This window comes from Anolis carolinensis, chromosome 1 (genome assembly GCF_035594765.1).
Source record: "Anolis carolinensis isolate JA03-04 chromosome 1, rAnoCar3.1.pri, whole genome shotgun sequence".
Taxonomy (NCBI): Eukaryota; Metazoa; Chordata; class Lepidosauria; order Squamata; family Dactyloidae; genus Anolis; species Anolis carolinensis.
In genome coordinates, this window is record NC_085841.1 from 55,497,561 (window position 1) to 55,522,973 (window position 25,413).

Genomic DNA, 25,413 nt, shown 5'->3' on the forward strand with positions numbered 1-25,413 from the left:
TATACCATTATACTATTATATAATATGTAATATATAACATATAATTAATATTATTATATGGTATTACTATTAGTAAGGAGCCCAGGTGGCGAAGTGCGTTAAAGCGCTGAGCTGCTGAACTTGCAGACTGAAAGGTCCCAGGTTCAAACTCTGGGAACGGCAGGAGCGCCCGCTGTTAGCTCCAGCTCCTGCCAACCTAGCAGTTCGAAAACACGCCAAAGTGAGTAGATCAATAGGTACCACTTCGGCGGGAAGGTAACGGCGCTCCATGCAGTCATGCTGGCCACATGACCTTGGAGATATCTACGGACAACACCGGCTCTTTGGCTAAGAAATGGAGATGAGCACCAACCCCCAGACATGACTGGACTTAACATCAGGGGAAACCTTTACTTTATTCCTATTAGTATTATATTGTATAACATAAGATTATTATCAATATTATATGTATATACAATATATTATATTATTAAAACTGATATAAAAATATTATATTACAAAACTGAGGGTGGGGGCCAGATAAATGACTTTGGAGGGCCGCATCCGGCCCCCGGGCCTTAGTTTGGGGACCCCTGGTCTAGACTATGTGTGTGACAAATCAAAATCAAGAAAATACCCTATGGGTAGAGCTAACGCCTCAGAAAAGACAGTAAAGCTACAGATTGAATGATTTTACCAAAACAATTAGCATGAAGAAAACTTTGAGGCTATTGAGTGTAGTTTGAAAGTGGTGGTTTGGGGAAGCAAGAAAATGCTTGTGTCTGTATATCCCACTTTTGAAACTTTCAACTGCTGAAAAGGTTAATACACACACACACACGCGCGGGAATAATGCAAGAAACAAAAAGTTTATCTATAAATGAACTGTAAACCAGACTCATTCCATCAGAGCCAATAACGTGTTGTCGAAGTCTTTCATGGCCGGGATCACAGGGTTGTTGTATGTTTTCCGGGTTGTATGGCTATGTTCCAGAAGGATTCTCTCCTGACGTTTCGCCTACATCTATGACAGGCATCCTCACAACCTATGAGGGTGCCTGCCATAGATGTGGGTGAAACATCAGGATAGAATACTTCTGGAACATGGCCATACAGCCCGGAAAACATACAACAGCCCAGAGCCAATAACAATTCTCTACAATAAAAAGGGAGATGCATGATATTAATTTCTAATTGTCAATCAACATTAACGATTCAGAGAAATATTTTAGAGAAAACAATTGTTCATGTATATTACTTATTAGAAGTTGCATAATTGTATAGCAAGAGTTCATCCTGCTATTAGGTTCTTTCCCTTTTAGATTTTCTTTCCATTTTCCTGGGTATAATTTCTTAGACACATACACATACACGGAACAAAATCGGATACTTCATATTCACAATACATTGAAAATACCTAAGAATTCTTTCCTATATGTAGAGTGACAGCAGCTTAGCGAAGCCACTATTCCATGCCAGACCTATCTTAAAGTGTTGCATGTAGCTTTTTTCTCAGTGTGTTATGTCTGTTCTTGTTGTACTTCACCTTTAATATTTTCCCTTTCCTGTCTAGAAGGATAGCCATTGTTTCATACCAATAATAGTAAAGTTTATTTATATCCCGACTCTTCTCCCCAAGGGGACTCAGGGTGGCTTACAACAAGAGGAAACAATATACATTATATCAGTCACACTTACAATCCAAAAAAGGTTAAATCCAAACAAATAAATCATAAAGTCATATCACAATACATAGAAGAAAAATAAATCTCAATTAACATATTATAATGCATAAACATCACCCATATAAATATAAAACTTTACAACAATTAAGACATATAGTACCACTAAAAACATCACAGAACCTGCTTTTGTTGGTAAAAGCAATAAAACCCAATTAAAATTAATCCTTAGTTATAATGCCTTAGTTACTCATGACTACAGCCCTAAGTGAAAGCTGGTGACTCCTCCGCTTCTTTTTATTATCTGAACCAGAAGTAGTTCTTGCAGCAACAATACCAGGAAGAATCAAATAAACCACTTAATTTTTCAGTTTCAAAAATAATAAATTATCATACCTTAATAATTGACTGAAGTAATCAAGAATTCAGACCCAGTATGGTGTAGTGGTTTGAGGGTTGAACTAAGATTCTGGTGAACTTGGATTTGAATCCCTCTTTGGCCATGGATACCCACTGGATGATAATGGGCAAGTCACACTCTCTCATAGAGGAAAATAATGGTAAACATCATCAGAACAAACCAAGAAAACCCCATGATAGGATCACCTCAGGGTCAGCATTGTACCTTGAAGGCATACAGATACAAGCATTCTGATGTATATTTTCACTTAATAAAGACCTGATCTTCAAATTCATCCATCCAACCCTTGCCCATCACTTTGTTTGTATCTCACCTTTCACCTGTTCACATATATGCATTTCTTAATTGGATTTATGATTTTTTAAATCCCCATTTAGGTTCTTTTTAGAATTGTTCTTTCTCCCACCCACACACTTCCCCACCCTACAAAATAATACCATAATAGTAGTCAATGGCTATTGTTTGCCAATTATGTACTTCCTGAAAATTAATTGCATTGCCTACAAATCATGACATTATGAATCCTGTTACTCTTTTGTCAGGCATATTTGAACACCTTTGTTCCCTGATTGCTTGGTCTGGCTGTTCTAAAAAAATTCTTTACACATAGCCTCTAATATAATTAATAGCAACACAGTGCATATGTATATGCATTGTATAAGCTAAGGATGTCTAGAAAACTGTTCAGTGGGAACTATGTTCGCAACTGTAATTTCAGTGAGCTATATATTTGGAAATATTTCTCTGTGCTACTATCCATTTAGCATTCTGGAGGAGAACAACCTTGAAGCCAGCATGAAATGCACACAGTGATTCTATCCTGGACGAACAAATAAAAGAGCATGCCTGAATCAGTTAAACAGCAAGGCCACTAACCTTGAGCCAAAATATGTCTCAAAAACATATCAAACATGAGCACTGCAGCAGAATTTGAGCAGTCATAGTTGCCATTTCTAAGGTCCCTCCTAGACTGGAACAAATTTGTAAGAATTTGAATTGTCTAGCCTTCCTTTCTATTCTTCCTCTTTTTAAATTTTTCAGTACAAGCAGAAGGCAAAGCATACTCAAGGCATCCATTATTTCTTTCCACCATTTGCTGGAAAAGGCAGAAGCTATTAAAAACTGAAGGCATGCATATCTCATGCTATTCAGCTAACTAGTAATTAAAGAGCAATTAAATTTTTCATGGTGTAGATTATGACTGGATTTCAAAGACATTCGAAACAGCAGTTCCCTGAGAGTTGTGTTGCTAAGATGGAGATGTTGCCACAGCATTCATTAAATATACAGATTAATGATGTCTTTGAATCTTATATCCATGATGACTTTGTATAGATCAGTACAATTTATGTCCATACAGTATTTCTAGTGTGGTTGTTGGTCCTTTTATATGATCCAGTGAAGAAAAAGACTATCGTGCTGTTAGGTGGAGGAAATGTATCTGGTGCTCTATCTTTTCCAGAATCGAGGGCTACTAAAGCAATTGCAAGTTGAGAAAAGTTCCATCATGGTTTTAGGAAGCAATGGCTACTGGACAGGTCATTTGGATGACTATTTTTGACAAATTTTAGCCACTAGATGGGAGGCTTTTCCTTGAGTAATAAGCACAGTAATGCTAAAAGAAGGCAGGGTGGGAGATATGTGCTAGTAGCTATTGAAAACATGAAGCATGGCCCACTTCCTTCCATGATACAATATCAATCCGTTTTGTTATTTTTTTCAAGGAATGAGCATTCACAGAATTTAGTGCATTTCATGTTATTGGACAATCCTGGTGAAGAGAGAAAGTTTGCTGCCTTGACCATCTCTCGGTGTCCTGTAATAGCTTGGAAATCCCTGAAGAAAGGGATGGATGGATGGAGATATATATTACTTAATGTATATCCTGCTTTTCACCCATATAAAACCTAAAGTGGCTTATTATTATTATTATTATTATTATTATTATTATTATTATTATTATTATTATTATTATTTCATTTCTATCCCACTTTTCTTCTGTGGGTGGCACCCAAAGCAGTGTACAAAATATAAAAGTCATACAAATACATCCACACACAATACATAATCAGCTAAAAAGTCATATCCCGTAATAAAAACCCAATTTAACACATAATGTAAAACAGTGAAAACTTACAACAAGCACAATTTAAAGGTATCCATAACCTCTGGCCACTGAGGTTATTTGTCAAATATTATCAGAGTATTATCAGACTGGCAGTGCCTATTATTGAAATACTAAATGTTAAATACTGAAATGTTAAAACAAGATAGCATCAGCAACCTGCAACATAAAAAATTAAAATGCATAGACAATAACCCACCTTAGAGCATTAATTTAGAACATCTAAAATACCTGAAAAACTTTAACACATCCCAACTGGTTCTTTGGCCTTTATACTGTTTTAGAAAGAATTGTCACATTCTGGCCAAGGATCCACATGAGGGCCACAGATTTTTGAGTGGCCATCCTCAATAACTGGCTTCTTATTGAAGCTGCAAGAGGACTTAGGAGTCATACAGGCACTCCCCAAGTTACAAACAAGATAGGTTCTGTAGGGTTTGTTCTTAAAATGAATTTGTATAGAAATCAGAATAGTTATATTTTTAAGTGTAACTCCAGCCAAATATGTATATTAGCTTCAGATAGCATAGGGAAGGGTTAACACCTCTGTGGTGCTTTTTTTTTTTTTTTTTGCTGTCTATGTCCATGTTCAGAAGATTTCACCTCACTTTCTGTCCCTGTGATAATTGGTTATTGAAAAATAGGGTTAGTTGTGGAAATAAGGATTGGTGATAAAGTTTCAGTGGAGACACCTTTTCCCCATGATAAACCTTTCAGGAGTGAATTTCCCTTCTGAGAGGTAGATCTCTCACTTCCTGTTGTCTCACTCCCATTCTTAACTACGAATCATTTGTAAGTAGGATGTTTGTAACTCAGGGACTGCCTGTATTGGTTGGTGGGAAGTGGCAAGGGTCAGCAGCTCACATGATTGTTGTTTCCAGGAAATGGATTTGATCATGTTTAATTTTAAATTTGCCGCCAATATATTTTTGAAAATGGATTCTGAGAAAAGCATTGTCCAAACGTACATAGGCTCATATAGGAAAGTTAAAGATTTCAAACCTATTCTCATAATATATTATGGAAGCAAAATGGTCAGAAGGGGATGATGAGAACCTTAGGTTAAGAACTCTTCATTTGCCTTTTCCTGCTGTGCAGGCTTTTATTTTCAAGGGCATATTGCCATGTGGTTTCAGGTAATATAAGCATTGGTGATAGAATCAGGACACAAAAGCGCAGTTTTTCTTTGGCACTGGATTGAGGCAGAGAGTACTTTGAAGTGAAAATACAGAAGAAACATTGCGAAAACATTTGCAAGAGCTTTAGGGTGAAAAAGGTTTGGTTGATATTTCTGAAGAAAAGTATTCAAACCCAGGCAAAATTGGCTGCTCTGATCAATTATTTCATTCAATTATCTATAGGTAAAGGTAAAGGTTTTCCTCTGGCATTAAGTCATGTCCAAGTCTGGGGGTTGGTGCTCATCTCCATTCCTAAGCCAAAGAGCCTGCATTGTCCGTAGACGCCTCTAAGGTCATGTGGCTGGCATGACTGCTGGAGCAGTACCTATTGATCTACTCACATTTGCATGTTTTTGAACTGCTAGGTTGGCAGAAGCTGGAGCTAACAGCAGAAGCTCACCCTGCTCCCCAGATTCAAACTGCCAACCTTTTGGTCAGCAAGTTCAGCAGCTCAGTGATTTAATCCACTGCACCACTGGGGGCTCCTCTGATTTACATATAGCAGTCCCCAAGTTATGAACAAGATAGGTTCTGTAGGTTTGTTCTTACATTGAATCTGATTTACATACAAATTCATACAAATCCATACAATTCATACATACAATTGTCTATACAAAATATTAAATCTAGCAATTCTAAGAGGTGATATCATGAATCATTTTTAATCTGCATTTTAAAACATATAATTGAGTTGCTGGTATTATTATTTAATGTAAATTTAGTCTATGACATAATTGTATGTATATATAAACTATACAAGATATTTTACTAGTTTCTACATGAATCATTATGATTCCATTTTGGATCATTGCAGCCTAGAAGCTCCTGTTTTGTCTGTTTTATGTATAAAATGTATAAGGATTCATGGCAAAAAAAGCAAAATATATGCTGTGCTGCCTACTCATCACACCACACTACTTGAATGGTGCATGAAACTGACTAATGCTGAAGCAGGAGTTGCATACGATAACTTGATGAAATGTCTTGAAGTCTTAAAGTTACAGATGAACCATCTTATATCAAATGACTATATTCCTTTTTCTTATCGGGATATCTATAAACCGCACCATCTCTGTTACTCTTCTTTCAAACTGATTATGGATGAGGCAGTGAAATCTTTTTAGATTAATATATCAGATATGACAAAACTTTAAGGAGCACTTACTATCTTGTCTATTAGACAGTGTATGGAGTGGCTATTTATATTCGAAAGAAGATTGCAAGCCAAAGCATCACAGTTAGACTCCTGATATCAATCAGATGGCTGGAACCTTTCCAGCAACCTTCCAGCTTTTAAGACATGCATCATGTGCTATGCAAGAAGCACATTTCATTCAAATCTTTTAACTCTTGGGGAATTTTTCCTGGCATTTTAGTTAAAGGCATGCCTACATTTGTGGCTGAGCGAATTGGTATCAACATGCTATATTTCTGTTTTGCCTCCCTGCACTGACTGTGTGTGAGGTAAAAGATTAAATTTGTGAAAAATCTCTGGTGAGAGACCAACATTTTTTTGATCAGCCTCACATTGGCAAGCTCCACATGCTGAGCGGAACAGCAGGGAAGCTGCAGCAAAGGAGGCAAACGATGAACTGAGAGCAGCAGAGTAAGGCAAGAAGCAAACAGAAATAGCAAGGGAAGGAAAAGGAGACTATGAAGTGAAGTCAAGGAGGTATAAGAGATAGGGAGAGAAATGTGCATTCAGTGGAAATAATAGGCCACAGAGACAGCCTGATAGGAGAAGAGAGATTGCCAGATGTCAGCAGGCTCTAAATGGCAAGCGTTGGTATGAAGATTTGGTGTCTTGTTTGTTGTTTTGAACAGGGATTAAAGCTAATGAGTTTCAGGTTAATCTAGCATCACACAACAAGATGCTGAGAAGTGTTTTCCGTTTCTGAAAAGTGTCTTCCTTCTTCCTTCTTTCCACTCAAATACAACCAACTCCAACTTTTGAGGGATTCATACTCTATGTTTGCTCCCCTGCCAGCCCAAATTCCACATTAGCCATGACAGTTCCACCTGTCACTAAGGAGGCTGTTCAGGTCCTGGACCGGTGTCTGGCCGCTGTATCGGACTGGATGAGGGCGAACAAATTGAAACTTAATCCAGACAAGACAGAGGTCCTCCTGGTCAGTCGCAAGGCTGAACAGGGAATAGGGTTACAGCCTGTGCTGGATGGGGTCACACTCCCCCTGAAGACGCAGGTTCGCAGTCTGGGGGTTCTCCTGGACTCATCGCTGAGCCTGGAACCCCAGGTCTCGGCGGTGGCCAGGGGAGCCTTCGCACAACTAAGACTTGTGCACCAGCTGCGCCCGTTCCTTGGGAGGTCTGACTTGGCCACGGTGGTCCATGCTCTGGTTACATCCCGTTTGGACTACTGCAACGCTCTCTACGTGGGGTTGCCTCTGAAGACGTTCCGGAAGCTCCAACTAGTACAACGGGCGGTAGCCAGACTAATAACTGGGGCGGCTTACAGGGAGCGTACCACCCCCTTGTTGAGCCAGCTCCACTGGCTGCCGATATGCTACCGAGCCCAATTCAAAGTGCTGGTTTTGACCTATAAAGCCCTAAACGGTTCTGGCCCAATCTACTTGTCCGAACGTATCTCCTCCTATGAGCCAGGAAGATCCCTGAGGTCATCTGGAGAGGCCCTGCTCTCGGTCCCGCCTGCCTCACAGGCGTGGCTGGTGGGAACGAGGGACAGGGCCTTCTCGGTGGTGGCTCCCCGGCTATGGAACACCCTCCCCAGAGATGTACGGCAAGCCCCAACCCTTTTGAGTTTTAGAAAAGCCTTAAAACATGGCTTTGTGCCCAGGCTTTTAATGAATAAATGATAAAGACGACCCAGATTGTTATATGGATAAAGTTGGAGGATATTGGACGAACGGATTTTAAACACATGTTTTATGTTTTATATTTTATACTGTATTTAATTGGTTGTATTTTTTATATGTTGTTGTTTTTAATGATGTATCGGCATCGAATTGTTGCCAATTGTACGCCGCCCTGAGTCCCTCCGGGTGAGAAGGGCGGGATAGAAATATTTGAAATAAATGAAATAAATAAATAATAGGAGCATCTGTTTTGTGGAGATTAGAAGGACAGATGTCATAAAACTACAACCATCCAGATAAGGCTGAAGTCCCTAGGAGTCCAGTTCAATTTAGGTACTTTAGTTAGCATTTATTATGTTTCTGTACCCTTTCGTGCTTCACAATTTCAGCATTATAATTTCACTTTAAAAGCCATGGCAACACCCTGTGAAGTCCTGGTTTAAAACTTCGGCACTAAAGGAACTGTCTGGCTGAGAATTGCAAATAGCCTTTCCTTATTGGTTGCTATAGAAGTTAAAGCGGAATTATGGCATCATATTTGTATTAGTGTACAAGGGCTCCCTTTGTTAAGGTGAATCTTGTGAAGAAAATGAAAGAATATTACATAGCCCAGTAGTACTACGAATTAGTCTCCTGTTTTTAACACTGTATCCTGCCTGTTGATTTTAATGATTGTTTTTATTGATGTTGATGTTTTTTACTGGGATAATTGTTTTATTGCTTTGTTACTGTTTTGTTTGTTTTATCGGGCCTGGCCCCATGTAAGCCGCCCTGAGTCCCTTCGGGGAGATGGGGCGGGGTATAAAAATAAAGTTATTATTATTATTATTATACTTCAGAAGTAAATTATCTGGAAAATTTAATGAGCTTTACAGTTATGCACATCTTGACTGTAACTAAGGATGTATCTACACTGCAGAATGGATGCAGTTTAACACCATTTTGTCATGACTCAATACTATGGAATCATTGGACTTGTAGTTTTACAAAGTCTTTAGCTTTTTCTTCTAAAGCATTAAATTACAACACCCAGGATTTCATTGTATGGAGCCAAGGCAGTTAAAGTGCTATCAAACTGCATTACTTCTACAGTATAGGTGCTGCCTCAATGATTGCACACACAGGTGAAAACAAACATAGGAGTTGCAGATAGTATGGCTCAACTAGGACCGCATTTGTTGAAAGCTTCAATTTTTGAAGGTATGAGAAGAAGCACTCATTAAATCCTAACCAAGTCCATCTGACTTGGCCTTGTTAAGCACCACTAATATACAAAAAGCTTTACGGGACATTAAGACCAGGGAAGAAGAGTATCCCGCAACCCTCCTATGCATCTGATAAGCCTTGGAAATGAAAGTGAACTTCTTGGCTCTACCCCTTTGCTGTCAACATTGTCTGTACCTGTTTGGTGATACCATTATATCGCCTCATTACCAAGATCACTCCTGGGTTGTTTCTCCAGTATTTGGGGTGGAAGGAGGGGATTCAAAAGTCTTTCCTAAAAACACACAGAACCCCTGTTGAAATATATTTTTTCTTTAAAAAGTAATATGAATATATAACACATGATAAATGACTGCAACCTTTGATAAGTAAAGTCCATATAGTTCCCTTGCCTTTTGGATTATTGGAGAGATTTTGTGCACCACATCAAAACACAAGCGCCTCAGTGTGATGCAGTAGATCAGAGTTTAGAGTTTCAGGATGGGAAGCCACATGTCAAATCATCCTTTCACTGTGAAACTTACTAGGTGGTCTTCAGAGAGTCACTGCTGAACTTAACACACAAGGTTTCTGTGAATGGATTAAAGGACATGGCCCTGCGTAGGCTGTGTTGAGCTCCCAGTGGGGGTGGCAAGCTACAAATGTGCAAGGCAAACAAACACCTCTTGTATATGGATTGCTTCAGACTTCACAGTACAGGGTAAAATTCTATAGCTAAGTGTATCTGCTGACAGCCAGGTCTTGCCTCTCGAGTTGAAGCAATTCAGAACAGTTGATTCCAGCCGTGTTAGTGAGTTGGAGTAAAACACAAAAAGGAGATACATTTTAGTACTGAAAATGTTTTGGGTCACACTCACTTAGCTGGGTAGGTGTGGTCCTTGAAAATGTGTGCCACAATGTATTTTACAACATGTTTCAGCATTCCTATTAATAAACTGTTTTTTTTAATTATTTTATTTTAAAGCTCCAACAAAGCACAAATAGTGTTCCAGCTTCCTGTACTCATACAGCAATTGCAGCAAGGCTTCTTGGTGTGCTCAACTCTGATGATGGCAGCAATAAGTCTTCTTTGAAGAATGTTGTGTTGTGTTCCAGACAGATCCCCTTTGGGATAAGTTTTTCCTATATGGAAATTTTATTAGGATTTTTCATCAGGATTAAAAGAACAGTACATTCTCATAGAAATGAAGGGAAATGATTGCTCATACAAATATTAGAAAAGGTGAACTTGGACGTTAATATTCTGATCCTATGACAAAGTGATTGCTTATTTCAAGTAGATATCTAATTTTTGGTTTACACTGAAAATAAGTTGAAATTTTCCATTGGAAGCATTTGAGCTAAATCCAGTTTTGTTGTTTTGCTGAAGGAATGAATTGTCATTCTCAGTGGTCATGGGTACCTTGCAACTCTCTGGAACCATCAAAATCTGGTCCAGAGAGCTGCAATACATGTACTGTATGTAGCTTTGAAAGCCTGTTTAAGTTTATTGTTAATCCTAAAAGTTTCATAGGAAACAGGATTGGCAGGGTCATTGCCTCAGCCAGTAAAAATGGGATAGGATGGGATCAAATACTAATCAACCATCCTCTAAGATAATGGTACTCAACCTGTGGGTCCCCAGATGTTTTAGCCTTCAGCTCCCAGAAATCCTAACAGCTGGTACACTAGCTGGGATTTCTGGAAATTGTAGTCCAAAACACCTGAGGACCCATAGGTTGAGAACCACTGCTCTAGGATTTCTATACGGCCGAGGATAGAGAAAGGACCTAACTATAGCACTAGAGCAGTGGTTTTCAACCTGTGGGTCCCCAGGTGTTTTGGCCTACAACTCCCAGAAATCCCAGCCAGTTTACTAACTGTTAGTATTTCCTGGAGTTGAAGGCCAAAACATCGGGGGACCCACAGATTGAGAACCACTACACTAGAGTATCTGTTCCTCACCTCAACAGGAATTGGGGTCTTCCTGACCAAACTTCTTTGGTTGTTTTCTTTTTTTACTTATTTATTTAAACATTGTGTCCTTTAATGATCTCAAAGTGTGTACAATGATATCAGCACTATCAATTTAAAACAATGTAAAATTATTTTTAAAATATTTGAATGATATTAACCAATGAAATGAGCTCAGAAGTAAGTGGGCTCCTGCAGTCATTCTAGCTATAAAAGATTAGTACTGGAACAAATCCATAAGAGAGGTCATAGTCAAATACATCCCTCAACTAGCCCAGCTATCTCCTAGATCAGTGTGGTCCAACCTTTGGTTACCCAAGAGCCAATCAAACCTTAGTAGAGGAATATGAGGGCCAGAGACATTCCAGAAAGAAAGGTTTCTTAAAAACTTAAAGCAGTAAGAAGGGTAAACAATTTTTCCAAATGTTAAATTAAAATATTTTTCCAGTAAGAAGAGCAAGGGCCAACAAAAATGAATTGGTGGGCTGCGAGTTGGATCACACTATCCTAGATGCTGGATTTCAGTGATCGTTTTTCTTTTCACTACAGCATGGTTTGAGGCAAATAGTACTTTTGGGAGCTTATAGTGACATTGGGGTTCACCCCCTTCCTGTGGAGCCCAGAGAAAAACTTGTTGCTGCACCTCATGGAATACATATCTTACTTTTTCACGGAAAAAGATGAAGTTGTGGTTGTAATAACTTATTTTTATTTATTGTACTTTTTTGTTCAAAGTTTGTATTTTGTGTGACCTGTACAGGGACTATTACAAGTAATTTTCACAATTTTGATGCTTTCCCCTTGGACAGTTGGCCAGATTTTACAAGCTCCTGGGAAGGAAAGTCAAACAATTTAATCATTTAATATATTTGTATTACAATACAAGGAACAATATCTGGTTTTGTTTGGAAAGCTCTTTAGAAATGACCAAGATTTCTGAAATGCCTTAAAGATTGTTATATTTATGAGTTTTTATAGACAAGATTCTCCTTCATCAAATTTAAACTTAGTTCACCAGATAAAATAGTTATGAGCCCTTAAAAGCTGAGACTACAATAAATCTGCTGGCCTTTAAGAAGTCTGTATTGATGTATTTATAGCTTCCACTGTAGGAAAGATATAAAATGAAAGAGGCAAGGTAGACAGTTGGCTGACCAGGTATCAGATGGTGCCTAAAGAAATCTCATTCTACAAGTAGTATTAACTTATTCAAGAATCAAGATGTACAGTTTTCATCTTATTCACAAATTTAAATGTAATAGCACTTTCTTTTCTGTGTTAAGCATTCAAAGTCAATGGGATGAGCAGAGAGATGCCCACAAATGACAAGTCAGCCAAGCTGTACAGCCTGGCAAGCATATCAAGTAATGAATATAGAACAGCATATTGCAAAAACAGCACAACAATAGACAAAAAGCAATTTTCCCGACTTTTCCTTTCAAGCAAATTATATTATAGCTTTGGCTTGGCAGAACATCAAAACGTCTGTGTAGACAACCTCTGCTCCCTTGCTGCTGTTCTCTGACTTGATTCGGAGAAGAGAGGTAATTTAATATTTTTCAATCTTGTTTGATTTTGTGCAAAATGGAAAGGTGCAAATGGGCTCCCGCCCTGCCCCAATAGTGCATGCAATGAATTTTTGATATAATCAAAGCTGCCAGCAACTACACCTGGCAAAATATTTTATAGCATGCCATATCAAGAGATATTTAAAGTGAAGTTATCATTTATAGGCTTCCTTAGATTTTAGCTGTGACCTCCTAGTTTCAGTGACACAAAGCAGCAGGAAATTAGCTTTCTTTCTATAGTGATAGGCAGAAGCAGGCCATTCACCATATATTATGCCATGTAACAAAAATTGAAAAAAAATCTGTTTCTGATTTGAAAGTTATTTCCTGTTTAATTGTGCAGTACCTACTTTGAAAGTAGTTGTTATACTCCAGAAACTTTGTTTTTATTTCTTTCAGTCTATGCATTTTGTTTGTAATTTCCCTTAATGAAAATATGTCATTTTAACCTTTCAATGTGCAGACAAAAAACAAAGTTTTTGCAGTTTAATAAACTTTTTCCTATTTTTTTTTATAGAACCAATTACGAAATAACATTTATAAACCAGGAGCAAAAATCACATTACATATTGTTATTGATAGATGAGCATAGGCAAAGCAGGAGATCTGAAGGAGAATCCCACTGTCCTCTTTCTGTTCTGTCAAACAACTCTATTCAGAAGCATATCAATAACCTCTATGTTGTGAAGTAATAAAGTACAAGTGATTCCTTCACGTTAAGAAAACATCTTGAAACTATTGGCAAATTGCAAGCATGGAACAGAGTAATGGTGGACCCACTCCAGATTTGAGTCTGAACATTAAAAGGCATATCCAAGGAGCTGAGGCCCCTTCCACACAGCTGAATAAAATCCCACATTATCTGCTTTGAACTGTAATACAGTATATGGCAGTGTGGACTCAGATAACCCAGTTCAAAACGGATAGTGAGGGATTTTCTGCCTTGATAATCTGAGTTACATGGCTGTGTGAAAGGATCCTGAATTTATTGAGGTAAGATTCAGCACTGGGGATAGCTCTTATAAAGTTTCCACTGAAACCTAGAGTTGAAACCACTCCACACCCTTGGAAGATAATACTTTCCTGTACTTTCCAGGATTCTGTATTATCCTTGTCTCTTTTCCCCTTTACATTGTTTAAAATACCTTTTTAAAGCAGTGTTTTCCCCTTTCAATTGTTAGTTTGCTTCTTAGATATGTATGCACTCCGCACATGCCTTACTTGTAGAGAGATTTACATTCCTGTAACACCTGTCTTTCTTAGAGGCACAACAGGCAATTTAAAAGATAGACAGCACCTCTAGAGAGAGAGAAATGTCTCTGGGAGAATCAAGACTTTTTTTGATCCAATTCTTTCCCATTTTTGATTTGGCTGTATCTGCATGTTTCTGAGTTACATGTTGTCTTTTCTGAAATGTGCTGAATTTCTCTCCCTTCCCTGCAAATCTTGCGTCATATCCAGTCACATGTAACACTCCAGAAATGGATTTTCATCTATTTCTATTCAGGAGTTATAGTCGAAATGCTAAAGAGCTGTAGCAATATTACACCAGTTAAATGTTAGGATAATTTTGCTTTGGTGTTAACATTCCTCTTTCCCTTATTTGATCTCTTTTGAATATTTGCTTTGGAATTGATAGCATTGTTCACGGATGGAGATCAACTTAGCTAGCTCTGAAAATGTAGAAACACACAAGACAGGTACATATAATTTCATTTCAGAAAATACGAAACTGATCTGGGCAGAGGGGATGAAAAGTTCTTGGTAATGTTTGTAGCTGCTAGGGAATCCTTCAGAGTGAAGTAAACATCATGTGAATCTCCAAACTAAAACTTTTTTTTTCGTGTCAGGAGCAACCGGAGTTGCTTCTGGACTGAGAGAATTGGCCGTCTGCAAGGATGTTGCCCAGGGGACGCCCAGATGTTTTGATGTTTTACCATCCTTGTGGGAGGCTTCTCTCATGTCCCCGCATGAAGCTGGAGCTGTTAGAGGGACCTCTTCCGCACTCTCCCCAGGTGGGATTCGAACCTGGCAGCCTTCAGGTCAGCAACCCAACCTTCAAGTCACAAGGCTTTTATCTCCTAGGCTCCTACTAAAACTGGAAAGCACAGATTCAAAACAAATGACTTACAGTATTGCAAAATCAATTTGTTATGGTATGGTGGCAGCAGCATACCGTGTACCACTATGAGAAAATGGCCTCCAAAACACAATACATTGTCCACTTATGAAGCCAGACATAGAGTTTATTGAGATCTGCTGTCAAATTTTAAGGGGCATTCGGGTTAAGTGCTTTTGCTGGACTGATCCTCTATAGCAGGGTTTCTCAAACTTTTTTAGACACTGAGCCCTTTTTGAAGCAAATGTTCATTGTGGAGCCCCAATAAATGTTTATATTATATACTGTATATTATGCATATATATCAGGCTTGGACAAACTTTTGGATACAGGGGGCCACATTGCGTTTTAAAATTTGACAGATGAGCCAGGCCAGAGACAGATGGATGGAGAGTGTTTGTGTGAACTAATTGAAAAAAATGAATGAATTCCTATGCACACCACATATCATGTTTGTAGTGCAAAAAAGAAAATAAAAGCAAGAAAGAGCAATACAATATTTAAAATGAAGAACAATTTTAACCAACATAAATTCAACAATATTTCAGAGGAAGACCCCAGGCGCCATCCAGTCCAACCCCCTTCTGCCATGCTGTAAAAGCACAATCAAACCACCCCCAAAAGATAGCCATTCAGCCTTTGTAATGAGAATGAGAATAATAATAACAACAACAACAACAACAAGAGCAACCCCAGGGACCATCCAGCCATCCCCTTATGCTATGCACAATCAAAGCATCCCCTGAGTGCTGGAAGGGAAATGGGATTTTGGAAACAAGGGGGAGAAAGGGTCAGGGTGACAAGGAAAAGAGTCTGGGTGGTGAGGAAGGCAGGGGAGAAAGAGTCTGTTCTTCGGGAGAACACTACTACTGCTGCTGTTTCGGCAGCTCCAAACTTTAATTTCCCTGCATTTCTAAGGAGGAGGAGGAGGAGACGGAGGAGGAGGAGGCAATGGCGGTGCCTGGAAGCAGCATGATGCCGTGGAGCCCCTCACTATCATTCGTGGAGCCCCAAGGGCTCCACAGAGCACAGTTTGAGAACCCCTGCTCTATAGTTTTGTTGGCCCTTCCCTTACTTAGCTTCCTTCTATCATCTTGATGTTTTTTTTTCTTTTCTTGTTCTTTCTCTTCATTTCTGTGAATGTTTGCCCTACTTCTACTTCTTTTTCTCACTGCTGCTATGTCACCATAGGAAAATGCGTTGGCCAGCCAGCCTGATGAAACTCTAGTACTCCACCATATCAGGGTTGGATCAAAACATGGAGGTCTAAGACACCACAGTCAAATGTGCCACAGAAGTGCAATGAGTTTGTGTGCTCTTGTGGCACCTTTGGCTGTGGAGCCTTAAACCTAAATCATTTGATCCAACACTGGCGGCGTGTCTGTATTTTTGTGCAATGGGGAGAAATAAGCTGTGCTAACCTTATAGTATCTGAAAGGCTAAAAAGAATAACAGGCCACTTCATAATATTGTTGAATAGTTTAATGATACTTGAGATTGATGAATAAATTGCTTGTTATCAGCATGATCAAACAGGTAATAGTTCTACTGAAAAGGAAATTATTTGTTCTGTACATGGAAAATGAGCTATAAGTGTAATTCCAATATCTATTTGAGATACAAAAATAGGAAGAATTCCAGACTAAAATGGTTAAGTATGTATAAGGAGAGATGTTAAAGATGAGCACAACCATTTCTATAGCTCATTTGTACTTTAAGAATGCTTACCCCTTTATTCTAAAATTACATTTTGGCCTTCATTAAATTTAATTTGAAATGAAGCTACATGAATTGGTTCTAGTTCAAGAAACCTTGCATCTGATTCCATCCACATTTTGTTTGGTATAGTATAATTTGTGGTCAGGTGAATGTTCCTGTGCAATCTGTTTTTATACAACAGCTTTATTAAGGTACATGGGCTAGGTCCCTACAGGATCACTACTATGTGTGTGTTGAAAGAAAAAAAAACTTACCTTGATTAATCACAATTCTCAGGTTGTGTAATTGAACTAACTAAGGCCAACTAGTTCTGGGCCACTCTCTAAGGGTATAATTGCAGAGTATTTGGTATGTAACACTGGCATACTGAAGGTTTGCTCCAGAGTGGAAGCTCTTGACTTGCAGCCCATTTTGAAACTGCAAGTGTTGCCTTCCCTAGACAAGAAAGAAGATACACTTTTGTGATGGACAGCATATGCATGAAGTAATGCAAAGGACTATGTGTAAGTGTCTACAGGAAGACTGTGACTGTTTATGTTAAAGTTGCTGTATTCATATTTTGGGACTCTGATACTCAAAAGTAAATTTTTAAGTTCTTCATTCATCTACTTTGTGTTGCTCAATTTTCTTTTGGATTAAGTTTTCCGCTGGTCTGTTCGCTGGCCTGCACACATACACAAACTGCAACAAGCTTTCCTCTCATATTCCTCAAAATCACTTATTTAAGAAGCTAAATGCCAACCTTTCAAAAATTTAGACCATACTCAGAAGATTCACTTTATCTGTTTCTCGCTTTGATCTTTTAACTGTTCTTTCAATTAAAACAACTCATTCAAGAGCTGGATATGGCTGTCCTGTAGCAACAGCCCACCATTGATTTGCTGTCAGAGAAGATAATGAATGCCAAGGTTATTGTGACAAAATCAAACTGTTGTACCTATGATTCAAAAAAGGTGCATCCTATAATAAATGTGTTGTTTTTAATGTGCCACAACAATCTTTGTTGTCATTAGTGATGGCGGACGTTATTATTTTACTTTCCCACTTTTCCTTACTTTTTCTGTCATTTTTCTCCTGGAACAGATCCTCTATTGTTTGTTATTTTTGCTTCTAAACCTGTGAATTGAGAATAACAAGATTTTCATAGGATTTTCTTAGGCAAGGAATACCCTTTTGCATTGCGTTCCTGAATTGTGCTGCTTTTGCTTCCAGGATGATATGGAAATCTCATGCCTTCAGAATGTTTAGAAGACTAGAGATAACAGATTTAATTTTGCAGCACTGTAATTACAGAAAGGATCGTTACCTTGTCGTGGTGCTGGGGTTTGTAGGCTGATAGAATTTTGCCAGGAAAACTCACTGTGCATAACAAACACTCTCTTCCAACAACCTAAAAGACGGCTTTACACATGGACTTCACCAGATGGTCAACACCGAAATCAGATTGACTACATCATTTGCAGCCAAAGGTGGCGGACATCCATCCAGTCAGTGAAAACAAGACCGGGAGCTGAATGTAGTTCAGATCACGAACTTCTTATTGCACAATTTAGAATCAAACTGAAGAGAATGGGAAAAATACACAGACCAATTAGATATGACCTCACAAATATTCCTAGTGAATATGCATTGGAGGTGAAGAATAGATTTTAGGGACTAGACTTGATAAATAGAAGAAGAACTATGAACAGAAGTTCACAACATTGTTCAGGAGGCGGCAACAAAGTACGTCCCAAAGAAAACGAAAACCAAGAAGGCAAGATGGTTGTCTGCTGAGACACTGGAAGTAGCCCAAGAAAGAAGGAAGGCAAAAGGAAACAGGGATAGGGGGAGATATGCCCAATTGAATGCACAATTCCTGAGGTTAAACAGAAGAGACAAGGAACTATTTTTAAACAAGCAATGCATTGAAGTGGAAGAAGGCAATAGAATAGGAAGGACAAGAGACCTCTTCCAGAAAATCAGAAACATCAGAGGTAAATTTCAGGCAAAAATGGGCATGATCAAAAACAAAGATGGCAAGGACCTAACAGAAGCTGAAGAGATCAAGAAAAAGTGGCGAGAATATACAGAAGATCTGTATAGGAAGGATAATAATATAGAGGATAGCTTTGACGGTGTGGTGAGCAAATTAGAACCAGACATTCTGAGGAGTGAGGTTGAATGGGCCTTAAGAAGCATTGCTAATAACAAGGCAGCAGGAGATGACGGGATCCCAGCTGAGTTGTTTAAAATCTTGGAAGATGATGTTGTCAAGGTGATTCATACCATATGCCAGCAAATATGGAAAACACAAGAATGGCCATCAGATTGGAAAAAAATCAATGTATATCCCCATACCAAAAAAGGTAAAATGCTAAAGAATGCTCAAACTTCCGTACAGTGGCACTTATCTCCCATGCCAGCAAGGTAATGCTCAAGATCCTGCAAGGCAGACTCCAGCAATACATAGAGCGAGAGGTGCCAGATGTCCAAGCTGGGTTCAGAAAAGGCACGAGAAACCAAACTGTCAATATCCGCTGGATAATAGAGAGAGGCAGGGAGTTTCAGAAAAACATCTATTTCTGCTTTATTGACTATTCTAAAGCCTTTGACTGCGTGGATCATAATAAACTGTGGCATGTTCTTGGTGGTATGGGGATGCCAAGTCACCTTGTCTGTCTCCTGAGAAATCTGTATAAAGGCCAAGTCGCAACAGTAAGAACAGGCCACGGAACAACAGGATGGTTCAAGATTGGGAAAGGAGTATGGCAGGGCTGTATACTTTCACCCTACCTATTCAACTTGTATGCAGAACACATCATGCGACGTGCGAGGCTTGACGAATCCAAGGCTGGAGTTAAAATTGCTGGAAGAAACATTAACAACCTTAGGTATGCAGATGATGCCACTCTGATGGCTGAAAGTGAGGAGGATTTGAGGAGCCTTATCACCAAGGTGAAAGAAGAAAGCGCAAAATCTGGGCTGCAGTTAAACGTGGAGGCAGTGACAGACTTTATATTTCTAGGCGCGAAGATCACTGCAGATGCAGACTTCAACCAGGAAATCAGAAGACGTCTACTTCTTGGGAGGAGAGCCATGGCCAACCTCGATAAAATAGCGAAAAGCAGAGACATCACACTGGCAACGAAGACCTGCATAGTTAAAGCAATGGTATTTCCCATAGTAACCTATGGTTGCGAGAGCTGGACCATAAAGAAGGCTGAGCGAAGGAAGATAGACACTTTTGAACTTTGGTGCTGGAGGAAAATCCTGAGAGTGCCTTGGACCACAAGAAGATCCAACCAGTCCATCCTCCAGGAAATAATGCCCGGCTGCTCACTGGAGGGAAGGATATTAGAGGCAAAGATGAAATATTTTGGCCACACCATGAGAAGACAGGGAAGCTTGGAAAAGATCACGATGCTGGGAGGAAATGGAAGGAAAAAGGAAGAGAGGCCGACCAAGGGCGATATGGATGGATGGTATCTTTGAAGTGACTGGCTTGACCTTGAGGGAACAGGGGGCGTCGTCAGCCGACAGGGAGCTCTGGCGTGGACTGGTCCATGAGGTCACTAAGAGTCGGAAATGACTGCATGAATGAAGAAGTAATTACAGAACAGTAGCTATGATGCACATCTTACAGACTTAAGCACCCATATGTAAGAAGAGTTAATCTTGAACATCTGTGTATATTCTATATGTTCACATTTTATTAAACTCATAAAATCAGAGTTGGAAGAGACCTTGTAGGCCATCCAGTCCAACCCCCTGCCAAAAAGCAGGAAAATCTCATTCAAAGCATCCCCGACAGATTCAAGGCCTCCATGTTGTGGCTAGAGTCAGAAGCGGCCCTAGGAAATTTTGCCGTGTCGGCAAAGCTAGTGGCTGCACCCCCCCCCCCCCCGAAGGCCCTGCACTTACCGGCGGCAGCGGCGGCGGCGGGAACCATCAGCTCCCACCCCGCCGAACACAGAAGGCCTCAACTGAGGCGAGCAAAGCTCTGTGCATGCGCACGAGTCCCGTCGGCCAAAATGGCCGATGGGACTCCTCTGCGCATGCGCTAGAGTTCGCTTGCATGGTGACGTAAGGCACGCAGCGTGCCTTACATCACTGCGTGAGCAAATCCCTGTGCATGCCCAGAAGAGTCCCATCGGCCATTTTGGCCGACGGGACTCGTGTGTGCGCAGCAGGTCTCTCGCTCATGCGGCATTGGTAAGGCACCCAAGCTGCCCGAGCAATGGAAGCCCTGTATGACACAGGAGCCCGATGGGGCTCCTGTGCGCAGAGCTTCTATCGTTCGCACGGACGGGCGGCTTGGGTGCCTTACCCGTGCCGTGCGAGCGAGAGACCCGCTGCGCATGTGCGAAAGGGTCCCATCGCCCAAAATAGACGATGGGACCCTTCCGCGCATGCGAAGAGGTTCGCTCGCTCGGTGACATAAGGCACGCTGTGAGCGAACCTCTGCGCATGCGCGGAAGTGTCCCATCGGCCATTTCGGGCGATGGGACTCGTCCGCGCATGCACAGAGGGTTCTGCCGCAGAAAAATTTAATAGAGGTGGCGGTGGGCGACAGCGGGGCCACGGCAGCACCAAGTTTTAATGTGGGCGCCTCGAGTGCGCCCCCCCCCCCCCTTGGTGTGCGCCAGTGGCGGCAGACTACTTGGCCTCACCGTTGGACCACCTTGGCTAGAGTCAAGAGTTATTTCTGTGTTGGAGGACTATCCTTCTACTCTTCTTTGGGAACTCTCTAGGCTCAGAAAGAATGACAATGTAGGGTTAGATGTGAAGGAACAACAGGAACCAGATTGCACCATCATTTCTAAAGAATAATCTCATCAAGGAAGTATCCCCCTCTTTCTGACTAATCTCCTGGCAATTTTATCATCAATTTGTACCAACCCAATATTTTTCCTGCAATCCAATCCCAGGCTATTAATGTGGAAGATTCCCTGTTCATATTATTCTTCTTTTGTGCCCCCCCCCAAATTTTTTAGAGCTTCATGTATTAAAATTTTCCAGTCTTTGTGACTCAATAATAATGTAACAAGCATTTTCCTCTTGTATAGACAGTCATTTCAAGGCTTATAATTCATGTGTGTTTGAAATTCCATCAGGCTGAAGGTAGTAGCGGTAGAAATGTTGCTTTGCAAATGGAATTACAAAGAATAAGGAACATCAATTAACCTATTTTAAATTTCAAGGATTAGAAACGTTCACCATTTTCTTTACCCTGTACTAAGCTTTTTAATCTAAACTCATGAGAGGATGAAAAGGCTCTAATTACCTAGCCTGGAAAATGAAAAAAAGAAGGAAGTTTCTAAGAGGAGTTCTCTGAAATGTGAGGCTTAAAACCCTTTATTACATATCTAGAAAGTATCCTCTCCTTTTTCATATTCGCTATAACATAAAAAATGGGATGCTCAAATAAATGGATGACATTTCAAAAAAGGTAAATGAACAACTTCTTTCTAAAGGAAAAAACAGCTAGTAGTATTTATTTCCACTGGAGATTATCAAGCCAAATACGGGATCTAATGTCTTGTTTTGAAAAGAAGTGATAATGTCAGAAGTCATGGCATGTACATAAAACATGAAACGTATATTTATTTAAGGGCCAAAGATGTGTTTTTCTGGTTTATATAACACCCCGGATTTCAGACATTGCTTTATAGTACATGGAATAGGACATTATATTTAAATGTTGACCCATTTGCTTTAAATTGTAATAATATTGCATTATTTCATAGAATCATAGAATAGTTAGAAGAGACCACATGGGCCATCCTGTCCAATCCCCTGCCATGCTGGAAAAGCACACTTAAAGTACCCCTAACAGATTTATTTACCCTATTTATACCCCACCTTTCTCTACCGAAGGGGGTTCAAGACGGCTTACATATGGCAATTATTCAATGCCCTAAAAACACATATAAAACATAAGCTTAAAACATTTGAAAATTAAAAATTAATACAGATTGACCATTAAAAACATACATTCAATTGAAATCATGCCATCCAAATATCGTATTCTAGAGCTGATCCATGGTCATTGCACATATTACACATCTATTATTGCACTGCCCTATTATCCGAAAGCTTGATCCCAGAGCCAGGTTTTTACTTTCCTTTTGAAGGCTAGGAGGGAGGGGGCTGATCTTATATCACTAGGGAGGAAGTTCCACAGCGGAGGGGCCACCACCGAGAAGGCCCTGTCTCTCTTCCCCACCAGCCGCGTTTGCGAAGCAGGCAGGACCTAGAGCAGGGTCCCCCTAGATGATCTTAATCTTTGAGGTTGTTCATAAGGGAAGATATGTTCAGACAGGTAAGCTAGGCCAGAACCGTTTAGGGTTTTATAGGCTAAAGCCTGTACTTCAATTTTTTCACCCTCATCCAGTCCGACACAGCTGCTAAGCACTGGTTCAGGATCTGAACAGCCCCCTCAGTGACAGGTGGGAAGGAGTGACAGAGTTGGACATCATCTGTGTACTGATGACACCATCTATGATTTGTGATATTAGCCACTTTGAGTTCCTAGGAGGATTGGCAGTTCAAATGTTTATTTAAGATCCCTAGAATATACAGAGTGACAAGATAAGAAACTGGCTTCTTGGCTTTCCTGGTTTCTGATTTTAGAATGAGTTTTATCATGTACAGGATGGATATGGTCCTGTTAGCATCTCTGACATTGTTAAAGAAAGTGCTCCTGAATGTGTATCCTTAAACATCCATCTTTTGTATGGATATAAGAGAATATAAGAGTCTGCTGCTATTCAGAAATAATTGCAACAATGCAAGGGAGTCTGGGTTATCAGGCACATTTGTTCAGAGTTCAAGACTGCTTCTGATCTGACTGGGACAAACCTGGACTGAGACTGAAATCCAGTCTCCTAGGATGGGTATAGGTTCGCCCTTGGTGTAAACGCCTTTCAAGTTGGAGACACAACTTTCTCTCTGTGCAAAGTGATAGCCAACATGGGAGCTCTCTGTCTGGTAACTTTTACTAGGTCAAGATTCATACAACAGTTTAATGTCCTGAGCCTTGGGTGTCATCCATTATTTCATACCTTTCTCAATGAGATTCCATCCCTGCATGTCCAGGGATCACATTGGGCAGGAAGGACCATTGATAAGGACACACTGTATCATTATATATTTTTTAAATTCTTCAGAAATTTCAAAACAAGCCATTGTTATTTCCCTGGAGGTTCCCAATGACTGGAAATTGACCCGCAGATCCTCCAGTGTTGCCTGGTTCTCTGGACTAGTCATTTAGTATGTTGTGAATCTAAATTGAGATCTTATCTTTGTGTCTGGATTTTGATATCAGAGTAACAGAAGAAATTGAATGCCAGTCTCTAGCTCCCCATTTACCTCCTCCTAAAAAAGTGCATGTTGTATAAATTGTCCCAAGAAGCATGTCCAGTACACTTGCTTGCATAAAAGATGTTCCAATAATTTTGCAGATTTATTGCAGAAAATAATACTAAAGAGCTATTGGGTTTTTTAAACATGTCAGCCTTAAAGCTTGTGAAAAGCAACTAAACACATGCATAAGGCCAGTACATAAATCAGCCCTATAAAACAGCTTTGTAAATATTTATGTACTCTGTGCTCTCAGTTTCACGCTTGTTTCCTTTACCTTCACCTCTTAAATTTCCCCTCGCTTTGGTTTACGGCTGTGAGGGGTTTTGGTTGCCTGCCTGACATTGCTTAATTACTCACTGCTTCCTCTGGTATCATGTGCCATAATCCTAAATCTTCACAGACTCTGATTACCTCAGGAATTGGATGCAATTATTAAACAAGTCTCAGTAGAACTGGGGTGGGAGTAGAAGAAGGGTCAGCAAGAGGAATCTACTGCTTCAGTGGTGAGAAGCCACTGGTGCTAGAAGCAAGGCAAACTGGACAAAGGTCCAATCCCCAGTGCTAGTGAAAGAAATCTGCGTGCCATGCTTTGCTCCTCTTCCTCTTCTTCCCAACTTCAGTTGTGACAGCTCCTTTTATGATTTCTTGCTCAGACCTCTTTCAGCAAAGGTGAAGGAAACCCCAAACAGGGGCTTGGAGAAGCACCAAATTTGGAGGCACTTTAAATGGAAGTATCATAAGAGATGTAAACCAGTAGTTCTCAACCTGTGGGTTTCCAGATGTTTTGACATTCAACTCCCAGAAATCCCAACAGCTGGTAAACTGGCCAGGATTTCTGGGAGTTGTAGGCCAAAACACCTGTGGAATCACAGGTTCAGAACCACTGATCTAAACAAAGAGAATTAGGATCTTTTCCCCCCTGCAAAAGATGGTTTCACAGATAGGAACTGAATTTCTACCTTTGGTTTTGATAGCAGCAATGTTTATATACAGAGAGTCTGATTATCTCCATAAGAAAAAAGTTGGTAGGCCTGATTCTTCCCCTGCTGCCTTATTAAGGACAACCCGTTTCCTTTTTCCTGTCCCTGGTACATACATGCATCTCCAATTCAAGCAAACTGGGAGATGGAGCTGAAACCTGAAGAATGGGCAAGAATAGTGAAGGAACAGGTGTTAGCGGTGTACTAGAGACAGTAGCTGACACACAGGGCTGTTTTTGAATGAAACTTTTCTGTTCGTGTTTGTAAAATTTATCTTGAGCAGC

At 40.0% G+C, this 25,413-nt stretch overlaps 2 protein-coding genes across 4 annotated transcripts in view; both read left to right on the top strand.

The window, feature by feature from the left end:
• smyd3 (SET and MYND domain containing 3) overlaps positions 1-25,413 on the top strand; it is a 490,738-nt gene that overhangs the window by 453,908 nt on the left and 11,417 nt on the right. The gene's annotated exons all lie outside the window — the stretch shown is intronic.
• Positions 1-25,413, top strand: part of LOC134295681 (uncharacterized) — a 183,758-nt gene that overhangs the window by 50,848 nt on the left and 107,497 nt on the right. The gene's annotated exons all lie outside the window — the stretch shown is intronic.